We start from the raw sequence: 12,883 nt of genomic DNA, 5'->3' as shown, positions 1-12,883 counted from the left end.
TTTGGCGACTCCAAAATTCCCTGCACAAGGTAGATCATAACGCCATCAGAGGGCAGTTAGGTGATATTCTTTTGTGGGCAGCCATAATTGTGTCCCCCTGAAATATAGTCCCTGCCTTTGATGATAAGTGTTAGCGGCCAAGAATTCGTTTCCTACGTCAAGCGAATAAGCACCTTTCAGCTCTTCTTCCCATAGTGGAAAGGACCTGTAGTGAGCATCAATAACTTGCCCCTTGTAACAAAAGGGATACACGTGTTTTTTTCTTTTTCTATGGCATAAGGTCTGAACAGAGCACCAGATTTTGTGCAGGCTTTTCCTGGTTTATATGGGATAACAAGATCAAAACGTGAAAGAAAATGGATCCAGCGTTTCTCTCTCCGATTTATCATTGTGGCCATATTTAAGAACTCGAAGGTTCTATGGTCGGTGAGAATGGTGATAGGATGCCGAGCCCCTTCATGCAAGTGTCTGCAAGTGATGAAGGCATTTTTAATAGGAAGGCGTTCCTTCGTAAAAATATTGTACTACTGTTCGGCTTGGGAAAGAGTTCTCGAGTGGTAAGCTGTAGAATGCATCTGACTGGTATCAGGGTTTTTCTGTAAGAGTAGAGCTACTACAGCAAAATTGGAAGCATCAGCCTCCATTATAAATGGCAAATGAGGATCAGGAAGATATGGGATTGGAGCTCAGGTGAACCTTCCCTGAAGTTCTATAAAGGCATTTTGGGTGCCTTGATCCCAATGAAATGCAGTGTTTTTCTTAAGGAGGTGGTGTTAATGGGATTAATACCTGAGAATATTCTGGGATGAATTGCCTATAAAAATTAGCAAAACCCAAAATCTTTGTAAGTCTTTCACTCCCCGGGGAACAGGCCACGTGAGTATGACATCAATTGTAGCAGGATCCATCTCTACTCCCTGAGCAGAGAGGATATATCCAAGATAGGAAATCTTCTCCTGAAGAAAAGAGACACTTAGAGATCTTAGCATACAATTGGTGGTCTATTAACCTTTTCAGGACGTCTCTGACATGTCGTACATGTTCTCTAAATTTCTGGGAATAGATGAATATATCGTTCAGATAGATGACTTCATATACATCTAGGTTGTCTTTGAATATGTAATTCAAAAAGTGTTTTAATGCGGCCAGAGAATTACATAGCCCTAACAGCATTACAAGTTACTCGTAATGACTGAATCAGGTCTGGAAGGTCATCTTCCACTCGTCCCCTGGAAGTATCCGAACAAGGGACGCTTGAGATCTAGTTTGGTATATACACTACTGTTCTTGGCTTGATCCAACAAAACCTGTATTAGAGGTAGGGGACACCTATTCTTTACCATAATGTAATTTAACTGCCTAAAGTCTACACAGGGCCTGAGTTTGGTATCTTTTTTCTTGGGGATAAAGAAGATAGGGGCTCCTGCGGAGGAGATGGAATGTCATTTGAACCCCTTTTTAAGATTTTCATCTATGTATAACTTGAGAATCTGATTTTATTTTCTCCGGCTATTGCATAGGTCCTTCCATAAGAAATACTTGCTCCTGGAACCAGTTCTATCCGGTAGTCATATGGTCTATGGGGCAGAAGCTGGCCTGCTTCTACTGGATAAAATACAGTGTGGAAACCTAGTTAATTCAGTAGGGATTTAGGTTAATAGAATGGTTTTGATGTGAGAAGGATCTGGGTTATAAGATCTGGGAACAAGGTCAAGGACATGATCCACCCGATTTTGGGCACAACGTTCTTGACAGAAGGGAGAATTCAGTTCAACCTCACGGGTCCTGCAATTGATAAAAGGATTATGATATTCCAACCATGGAATGCCTAACATGATTTGATAGCTCGGGGCTGCTATGGCATCTATGGCATCAACACATATGTTTTCTTGATGGGTCTGATTATATGGCATGGTGAGACTGATGGTTCCATGGAGGATGGGTCCGAATACTAAATTGGATCCATCCACTGAAACCATGGGTTCCGGAACGGGTTTGGGGAAAAGGCTATTTTGATGTTGTGCAAATGTTAGGTCAATAACATTTCCTGTGGCACCGCTGTCTACTAGGGTCGTAATTCTTTTCCAGGAAATGTTGTGGGTACTCAAATCAACTGTGATAAACAAATGTGGGGAAGGGGCTGGTCCCATTGTTCCTCTAGAGGGAAGTATGATAGAATGAAGGCTAGTTAGACTACTCCTTCTTTCTAACGAACAGAATCGCTTCACGTCTTCCCCATCGGCTTTATTCTACATTGATAAACAGTGTGTCTGTTATCCCCACAATAGTAACATAAGTTTCATTTTCGCCTCATTTTTCTTTCTTCTGGTGTAATGGAACCTCTGATGCTACCTAATTGCATGGGTTCTGGGTCTGTTATTAAATCGGGTTTGGATTCTATATTGGGTCGGGGGTTGTATCTCATACTGTCATAGGACATTCTCTCTTTTCCCCAATACGTTGATCTATGCTTACCGCTAAGGAAATGTTTACTGAAAAAGTGTCTGGGGCGGTCACAATCTGGCTCATGGCGTCTTTGAGGTTGTCTTTGAGTCTCCTGTATAAGTGAGCACAATGCAGATCCTCTGTCCACAAGGTGAGTGCCACAAGGTTTCAAAATGTATCAATATAAGACAAGAGATCTTTATTGCCTTGTCTTATCTCCACAAGGTCGTTGCGTACTGTTTGGGTTCCACACTGTCTATCAAACTTATCCGAAAAAGCATGCAAAAAGGCCACGTAATCCTGCAGGGTTCTGTCATTACTGTCCACATATGGGGTAACTCAGGCTAAAGCGGTTTTATCTAGGTTCAGTAATATGAATGCAACTGTAGCTTGGTCAGAGGCATAAAGTTTGGCCAATTTAGAAAGTGTATTCTACATTGTGTTTAAAAGGCTTTGCATTCACCTGGATCTCCACCATATTTAGTGGGTACGGGGGAGAGGGAACGTTAGGACTCAGGTCAGGGGCTGGTGATGTAGCTGGAGTCAATATGGGGCGAGCATCGGGCCTGTTCCTTGTGGACTGGAAGGCCCTGCCATCACTCCTCCCCTAATATCCCAAGGGATCCCTACAGCTGGGGACTTAGAGGAGCAAGATTCCATCTTGTCTTTTAATGTAGTCATTTTCTGAAAAAACAACGCATTTTCCTGCCTAGAAGCTACAACATCAGATTTTAGGTTCTGTAAGGCAGCGGCTAACTCTTTCACTATGTCTTCCATGACTCAAATTTGGACAAGCAGTGCTAAAGAATCTATTTGCGTAAGGCTATAGTCTTCTGTCCTCATCAGTTGTAATCACCCATGCAGTATGGAAGAAAGGGGATGAGACGCAGGAGTAATTGCAAGTTACTCGCCATAGTGACTAACGTTCTCCTAGTCCATAGTCCCCTTTCCTCCATACGATCATCCATTCTCCCTCTAAAATAGGCAGTTAGTCAGTAGCTTAATCCGCAGGACGCGTAAATGGGGGACTTAGGTGAGGAGCCAGAGGGTGGACGTGTCTCCATTTAAAGCGGAAAGGCTTTTTTATGTGAAAAAGGGTTCCATTCCCTTCCCAAGCAAGGGACGCCCCTGCAATATGGAAAGGGGATTATGGCCTAGGAGTATGTTAGTCGCTATGGTGAGTAATTATACTCTCCTGCCAGGGTTTTTTGTATTCACACACTTGTAGTTGCCTGATATACTCTCCTTCGTATGCCTTTGTTTGGATGTCCACTCTTGATAATTCACCACATTTGCCCTTTTGGCTAATTCATTCTGTCCATGGCATATTGCCTTGTTAGTGTTTTGCTCACACTTCCGCTCTTGGTAATTCACCACCGCTCTTGGTAATTAACCACATTAACCCTTTTGGCTAGTTCACTTTGTCTGTCATATACTGATTTATTACTGTTTCTTGTATGTGTATCTGGCTTATATTGGCAAACTTCAAAGATTCCTTTCTTTAGCAAATATACTTTCACTTTCTCTCTTTCGGGTTTAATAAATGTCTCTCTCCTTTCTGTATTGTTCAATTACTCGCATGTGGCATGCTCGCCAATATGCCCCGGTGGTCCCTTCATCCCAGGGTGGACTCACTGGTTCTATGTAGCATTGCTTGTCCTTCTCGCAGGCTGCTGAAAACAGTCGTCGGGTGTTTTCTTCCTCGTGACCATCTTCTTTCTGCGTCCCTGCTTCCAGTGGTTCACGCTGGGCTTCTCTGCTTCGCACGGGTCCCCGGTAACTGTCTCACTGCTTCCTTTCACAGGAAAATGTCCAGGAGCCCAGCTCTGGCTTCTGGCATTCCCGCCACATGTAGTCTTCCTCACGCAGCTTCCTTCTTCTCAGCACCTGCGGCGGTTGGCTTCACCGTCTGCTTTCTAGCCCGTCGATCGCACAGAGAGGAGCAGCCCACTCCCAACAGCAGTCTACCATTATTTCTGGTGGTCCTATTTTAAATGTCCCGGGCACAGGTGTGCGCTCCCAGCAACTAGAGCGGTGCCTTTGCTTGTGGCTTCCTTTGCTCTGCATTCCCCCACTCCTCTTGTTTGCACAGAATCATTGGAGAAGTGTTCTTCATAGGTTTTGATGGTAAGTAATTGTTTGAGAGTTTGTTTGCAGTTTGAAATGAGAGGGATTCAACACTCACCATTGAGGGAGCAGGAGAGGAATCACAATAGACCATTAGAGTTTTCCAAGTGGGAGGTTTGTCTTGCAAGGGGGAAATGTGATACCATGTCTTGTCCGCTGGTACCCTTGCTCCCTCCCGAAGGCGGTGATCCTACCTCATATAGCTACCCCCAGGTTCAGGATCAGTTAGTGGCTGCCGTCCTGTGGCCACATGGGGGAGGGCAGTGCCAGAAAGGAGTGATATCATTAGATTCAAGACAGGACTGCACCACAGCCGATGCAGTGTCCAGACACATTTCATGCACAACGCACGACCGGAGAGGGAACCATAAGAAACGAACAGCCTGAGAAGCGCAGAGCCAACTCAATTCGAGTCACTACCTTCCCCGACAAAGAACTATGTGGAGACACAGGTACCCGGTTGACGCCGGGAAAAGGGAGGAGTGTGGGTGAACTCCAGAGAGTTCCAAAAGAGAACATAGATGCGGTAAAGCCAAAGAAAGCAACCAAAATATCCCAGTGAGGGTACTACAGACCCATGAACAATAGGATGACACTGGAGGATAGCTCGGGGCAACGTGCTCGCCTTGGAAGCAAGACGACACAGAGTAACACTGGTTCTATCCCCGGGTCTGCATTTAGAAACCTCTGGGTATTAAGCGTGTTAAAAATAACCTATCATATCATATCAGAGGGTGAAGCTGAATCTAGTAGAGCACCAGGGGTTTACCAAATTCCAAAGGGAGAAAAAAGCACTCTGAGGGAATGAAGCTGAATCTACTAACCCACAAAGGGTTACCGAATAAAAGAGAGAAAGAGGAACACTCAGAGGGGGTGAATTTGCATCCAATAGCCCAGGAGAGGTTGCCAAATAAAAGAAGTGAATCTAATAACTCTCGAGGGGGTTACTGAATACAAGAGAGAAAAAGAAACACTCAGAGGAGGTGAAATTGAGCCCAAAACCCACAAGAAGCTACACAATTCCAAAGGGAGAAAAGCACTGCGAGCGGTTGAAGCTGAATACTGTAGTGCACACAGGGTTACCGAATATCCAAGAGAGAGAGAGAGAGAGAGAGAGAGAGAGAGAGAGAGAGTGAAAGAGAGACACCCAGAGGGAGTGAACTGGAAGTCAACAATTTGTGAAGGGACACTGGAGATCAGGAGTAAGCAATAACCCAAGAAGGGGTGAATATGGGCTGAAGAACCTGCAAAGTCAAATTGCAGACTTAAAGAAAGAACTACTTGTTTTGATCAATGCTATGTTAGATGGGGTCAGGAGTCTCTTTTCCATAGAAGCCAAGGAACTCTGATTTTGAACTCTGTGTGTTGGCCACGGGCTGAAACTCTGATGAGAAATCCATATGAGATTTGGACTTTTTATTGAACTGAACGATCAGGCAAAAAGCCTGACAGATAGAGGGGCAGTTTTGGGGATGGGCTCGAGCACCAACCAGTACAAGCCAAGAAATGGGACTAGGAACACTTTTTAAGGCTAAATTTTGTTTTCCTTTATTAACGGTAGGGGCAGTTAGCACAATAGCGTAGGTTTGGATGGAGGATGAAGTTTATTTTTGTAAGACATCCTGACCAGCACCATTTTGTTATTTTTTAGAATAGGGAACCTTCTTCGTAACAGTAGGTCTAGGTGAGGCATTTTATTTTTACTTTAATAATGTGAAATGCTTTAAACCATGTCCAGTTGTCAGTCTCCCATGTCTGACTTACCACACCCCCTTCAGGAAACACCTAGGTGTTGGCATCCTCAAATCCTTTCAATAGGCCGACCACCAAGATGTTATATCTACTCAATCTTCCTTCGGCATCTTCTGCTCTTGATTCACACTTGCATCTCTGCTGCTGCAGAGTACACACCTGGAATTTAAGTTCTGTCAGAGTGTCTTCCTTAGTGAAAAGTGGTCCTTAGCTTTATTGACTTGCAAGGTGACTTAATGTTGAGCAGCACTACATCCACACCTACAGATCCAATTTTTGCTTCTCGTGACTCCCTGGTCACCTTAATTGTTTTTTACGGATGTCCATGGACAAGGCCTCTGTCGCTGCTTCTTTCTGTTGATCATTCAGTCTCAAGACCTATCTCACTCAGATGTGTTTAGATTGCTCTTCTGTTGGGCGAATGTTTTCGTTTTGAATTGCTTTGCCACTTGAGATTATTTATTTTAAAATGTGTTTATTGGCATTTATAATTTCAAACAACATTCAGTTAGACCGACTTGGTCACTAAAATTCTGTCTTTTCAAATAAACAATAACATTTACATAACAAAAACATCAAACATTAACTATCTCCGGTCTGGGGGCAAGTGATGACCGATGGGGTCGCAAGCTGGGGGGAGTGGCCGGGGGGGCCACGGTCGTGGATATGGGCTTCCGAGAATGTCAATGTTGGAGGGGTCTGATTTCGAGTGTCTTGGTCGACCATTTAGGTCATGTGATAGGGCCGGTGGATTGTTCAGGGGGGCTTATTATCGGAGGAATGAAACAGTCTGGACATGGTGTCTTTCCATGCAGCCAGGGCCATACTCGACTCGTCCGTGGATCTAGCCACGCTGTCCTCCCAAGCTCTTGTTTCGGCAGTCGCCCATCTTTAAAATTCTTTGCGCCATGCTCTGTGGTTCGGCCCTGCCGGCCGTTTCCATGCCATGGCTATGGTCCTCTTGGCTGTTATGCATAGCAAGTCCATCAGCTTAACCGTATATTTGAGTTTGGCCAATCTGGGGTAGCAGCCTAGGAGGCATTCGGCTGGGGTCCATTTATACCTAGTGACTTCCGCCTCTTCACAGGTTCTTTTCACCATTGACCAGAGGCTACGTGCTTTGGTGCAGTTCCATAGCATGTGGATTAGGTCAGCTCCCTCTATCCCACACCAGGTGCACTGTGTCTGGGCGGTTTTATTGAACTTTGCAATCCTGTTCGGGGTTAAGTATGTGCGATAAAGTACATTTAATTGGATGAGCCGAAATCTCTGGTTTCTAGAGACCTCTTTCGGAAAGGACAGCGCTCTTCTCCATTCCACATCGGACAGCTCTTGTCCCATTTCTGACTCCCAGCGGGTCTTTAGTGTATCACTGCGGGGATTGGGGATGTCAGCGAGAAGACTGTAGATTTGAGATATTGCCTTTCCCCCCTCACTCAGGCTGTATAGTAGTGTCAAAAAGGGGGTTGCCTCAGGCTCCTCTGGCCAGGTGTCCCATTTTGTGCGTGCTATCTTGCAAATCTTTTGGTACCACAGGAATTGGCCAGCGTGAATGCCCTCTGCCTCTTGCAACACAGTGAAGTCTCTGAATATGCCTTTGGTGTACAGATCACCCCAAGTGTGTATACCTTTGTCCTCCCAGAGCCTAATGGTGTGGAGGGTGGTGACAGATTTGTCGAGTCCAGAGAGTATTGGTACTTCTTGGAAGTATGGTTGCTTCCAGTGTAGTGTCGTCTCAGTACGACGCCATATTTTCCTACCCAGGGTTGCCAAAAAAGGCTGATCGTGTAGCAAAGTTTGAGGGGCCCAAATCAGTTCTTTCAGGCGGATTGGGAAGATCATGGCCTGTAGCAGGGGGTCTCTGAAGTAGTCCCGTCCGCTAACCATTTGGTTACGTGACTTAACTGGGCTGCAAGGTAGTACTTCTCAAGGCTCGGTAATTGGATCCCTCCTTGTCTGTGTGGTAATACTAGGGTAGATAGTGCCACCCGATGTCTGCCTTTCCCCCATAGGAACTTCTTAATTATTGTGTCCAAAAGCTGGAAAAAGGGTTTGGTGATGTAAAAGTGCACATTCTGGAACCCGTACAGGAATCTGGGTAGAATGATCATCTTGGTTATTGAGGCCCTGCCCAGCATGGATAGTGGAAGCTTAGACCAGAAACATATGGACTTGCGCAGTTTGGGTATCGCAGCTTTCGTGTTATGTATGTGCATTTGTTCTGGGGTGTGCATTATCTGAATCCCAAGGTAACGGAAAGATTCAGTCTCCCACTTTATGCCCACTGAGGGGAGCTCTTCTGTGGTTTTATGTTTCAGGGCTGCTAATGGGAACATGCAGGATTTCGTTTTGCTAAATTGTTATCAAGGACCTCCAATATTGTTGGGACGTTGAGATGTGGGTTGTTAACGTATATCAGTACATCGTCCGCATATAGTGAGACAATGTGATCTGTCCCGCTCAGCCGAATTCCTGCATCAAAAAATTGCTGCCTGAGGAAGATTGCAATGGGTTCTAGACCCAGGATGTAGAGCATGGGGGAAAGTGGGCAGCCCTGCCTGGTGCCCCTGCTGATGTCCCATGCGTCTGACACATACTTCCCAGATTTCAGCCTGGCCCTAGGTTCATTGTACAGGATAGATACCCATCTGATAAATCGTTGGCCAACTCCAAAACCCTCCAAAACCGCCACCAGCCACTCCCAATAAATGGAATCGAATGCTTTAACTGTATCCAGGGATAATAATGCAAGATGTTTTTCGCTTGTATTGGTCTCAGCTATAATGTGCTGAAGCCTGCGTAAGTTTAGGGACGTGTTACGCCCAGGTACAAAACCATTCTGGTCTTCATGCACTATGTCACCTATCACTCTAGATAGTCGCTTTGCCAGTATCTTCGTCAATATCTTAACATCATAGTTAAGCATGGCAAGCGGGCGATAGGAGTCGCATTTATCGGAGGGTTTATTGGGTTTGAGGATCGGGACCACTAAGGTTTCCCTCATACTGTTAGGTAGGAACCAGTTTCAAATGTCTCTGAGAAGACCTGGTGTAGTAAGGGCGTCAGGGAGGGTTCATATGCCTTGTAGAATTCTGGAGGGAGCCCGTCACACCCTGGGGCCGTACAAGTAGCGAGGGACCTGATGGCCTCTGTAATGTCTTCCGGTGTGATGTCGGAATCTAGGGCTTCTGACTGTGTTGGCGACAATTTGGGCAGGCCGATTTCTTCCAGGGTGTCTAGTATCTGATCTTGAGGGACCTTGTGTGTGTGGGAATATAGTTGTGCGTAAAAGCGCTGAAAAGTGTCATTTATGCTCTGTTGGGTTCTATGTTCTGTGCCTTGTTCATGCTGTAGTTGCATGCGTAGGGTGTTCTTTTTTACAGAGCCATGCTAGTAGCCGACCCGGCCTGTCAGCTTCTGCATGTGCTCTGTTAGTTCTAACGCTAAAATCGAACTTAGCCAGTCTGTCCCATGCTTTAGAGCAATCCTTTCTGAGAGAACTTAGTTCCTCCTCCCTCCCCAGTGTGTAAGTAGGGGTGGACTCTAGGCGCTGGACTTCCAACTCTTTCTGATCCAATTCCTCCCTAATGCCCCCTGCTTTTGCAATTGCCTCTCCCCGTATCACCACCTTTAGAGCATCCCATAGCGTACTTATGTGGTTTACACTGCCTGTGTTTGCTGCCACATAATTCTCTATGGATTCTTGGAGCTCTTCCCTGAAGGTCGGATCTTTCAGGGCCTCGGCAGACATTCTCCACATAGGGATGGGCGGTCTAAGACTGTTGTGTTGCCAGTCTAACAGGAGTGGGGAGTGGTCAGAGATGGTCCTCCCCAAGTATTGCGTACTACCTATCTGAGGCATGTGTTCTCTGCTTATGAAAAAGTAGTCCAACCTCGTGTGAAGTTTGTGTGGGGAAGAGTAATAAGAGTATGTCCTTTCGCCCGGGTGAAGGTCCCGCCAAGCATCAATCAGATCTAGTTCATCGATCATGACATTCAGGGATGAGGTGGCTCCGGGAAAGCCGCTTACCGGTGGATAAGACCTGTCTAGATCAGGATTGTGGACACAGTTGAAGTCACCTCCCCATAAGAAGAAACTGTCCCGATATTGTGACATCTGGGTGCTGAGTACCCTTAAATGGGCTGGGATATTGTTGTTGGGGAAGTATGAGTTTACTATGCATATTTCTCTTTGTTCTAACGTTCCCCATATGATCAAATATCTACCTTCAGGGTCCTTCACCATCTTACGTAGGAGAAACGGTACCTGGGGGTTGAACCAGATGAACACACCCCTCGCGAATCTGGAGTAGGGGGCTCCGTAGCCTTGTCCCCCCCAGTGTTCTCTGAGTCTCTCGTCGGCTTCAACGATGCAGTGAGTCTCTTGCAGGAGAGCTATGTCCACTCTCTTTCTGTATAGGTAAGATTTGATCCTGTTCCTGCGGAGGTAGGTACCCAGGCCCCTTATGTTCCAAGTCAATAGTCTAATGTGCCTAGCCATCTCGGTTTCGTAAAGAGCTTAGGGAACCCCTCCTTCCAACGGAAGTGCGGATGGCAACGTCCAGTGCTGCCAATTCGGCACTGTTTTGCAAGGTCCAGCCCATCTCGGCCCTCGGGTCAGCCCCCCGTCCCGCCAGTTGTGGTATTACATTCAGAGATTTACCAACTTGAACAACTTCCATCCCGTGGAATGGATCAACGAACAAGAACAACAGAAAACTGCCCCCAGCAGTCGATACAAACTCACGACACTCGGGGGCTCCCGGGCCTTCCAGTCCTCTCCAGGTCTTCCGGCTCGGGTGGTGTGTAGGTATTTTACCTGCACCGTTTCGGTTGGGGTGGGTCATTGGTAGTGTTGCACGTGGGCCTTCAAGCTCCTGCCTGTTTGCGTCGCCTTCCTAGTGTGGCGATGTGGTGCATTCCGAGATTGTAACCATAGTTAATGTGTCATTCAGCTTCTCGTGTGGTCAATGTCCTTGCCCTGCTGTTTATTGCTTCTCGTCGTTCCTTCCACATCTTCAGCCAGGTTGTTGTGTTCAAGCCATAGATTTGCCGCCGGGGTTTCCAGAAAGATTGCCTTCCCGTTGTGGAGCACCTTGAGTCTCGCTGGATATAGCAGCATGTATTTAAGGTTGAGTTTTCTTAGGGTGGCCTTTACTGGTATGAAAGAGTTTCTTGCTCGTTGTACCAAAGGGGTATAATCGGGATACATGACTATCGACGCCCCGCCTCTTCTGATCTCTCCGCCTTCCCTCGAGAACCTCAATATGGTCTCCCGATCCCTGAAGTTTAGGATTTTTGCTATTATTGGTCTCGGATGTGAACCGGGGGGTGGCCGCTTTTGAAGGGATCGGTGCGCTCGCTCCACGGAAAACCCCTGGGTGAGTTTGCCTGCCCCGATTTCCTGCAGGAACAGCGATTCAATGTATTCGGTGGGGTCGGGGCCCTCTGAGTCTTCCGGTATCCCTAGTATTCGGACATTATTGCGGCGGGCTCGGCCTTCCGCATCCTCTGAGCGTGTTTCCAGTCGAGCTACTGTAGATTCCAGCTCTTTGACTTTCGCTTTAAGTTCCAGTGTGGTCTCCGCAGTGTCCTGCAGGGAGGCCTCTGCGGTGACCATCCTGTCGGTTAGGTTTCGAGCGTCTTGTCTCATCAGTTGAATGTCCGATTTTATTTTGCCACTTGAGATTATTATGTTGACTTGGTGTGTGTCCAAGCCAAAATGCTTTTTAAAATTCATAAAATAAGGTCTTTGGGGTCTAGCTCCACTTCTTGAATGTCACCTTGGGGATCTGACAACCACCTCATCCTATCATCCCATGTCTGTAAACTTCATACTATTGCTTGTGGTCTATTTCCCTGCAGCGCCAGATTTTATTTTACAGTCCCCTCCAAAGGGGTCAGTCCTACATCCAAGGCCCCTAGCACTTTGGGTCTGTCCAGCCTTTCCCACCAGTGTGGACTGGGGCCTTAACCACTGAGTCAGAGGAGTTAACACTTCCACAGTCTCTGCAGCAGCAGGTCAGAGCTCACCAATCCACAAATCGCAAGCAAACTGTTCAGCCACTCCACTGCACCAGGGTCTGGAAGAGTCCCCCAACCCCAAATCGCCTTGGCTCTTGTCTTTCAATCTGCAGCTCCTTGATCCACTAATGGCTCCTTGACCCATCACTCCACTCCAGCTGCATCTCTCTCTCTCTGGCTCTCGCTCCGCCCCCCCACTCATTCTTTGTCTACCTTTATGGTGACAACTGTGAGTCCCTCTGTCCACTTTTCCCTATTTAGAAGTCCAGCGTGGGTGGGGTGTGGGATGGGGTAGGCTCTGGGCAATAGTCACTGCTCCCAAGATCTCCCACCGTTCAGGCCCTTTGCCCACCAGGCACCTATTCTCTGCCTTGTTGCTGATCTTGATCTGATGTAGCACCTGTCACTTTGTGGGGTATGAGGGCCAGTGGCAAACAGAATTGCAAGTAAACTTCAAGACTGGATTACCTGAGGCTTCTGCCGAAAGTCCTAACAACCCTTGACCCCTCCCCCGACACTTCCACATTCCTTCCTT

The 12,883-nt window shown here is 46.8% G+C and overlaps 1 protein-coding gene across 5 annotated transcripts in view; it reads left to right on the top strand.

The window, feature by feature from the left end:
* FNDC3A (fibronectin type III domain containing 3A) overlaps nt 1-12,883 on the top strand; it is a 3,436,199-nt gene that overhangs the window by 2,151,572 nt on the left and 1,271,744 nt on the right. The window lies entirely within an intron of this gene.

This window comes from Ambystoma mexicanum, chromosome 7q (assembly GCF_040938575.1).
Source record: "Ambystoma mexicanum isolate Mex_15411 chromosome 7q, UKY_AmexF1_1, whole genome shotgun sequence".
In the NCBI taxonomy this organism is placed as follows: domain Eukaryota; kingdom Metazoa; phylum Chordata; class Amphibia; order Caudata; family Ambystomatidae; genus Ambystoma; species Ambystoma mexicanum.
The sequence above is the reverse complement of the archived record's forward strand: the minus strand, read 5'-3'. Positions and strand labels throughout refer to the sequence as shown.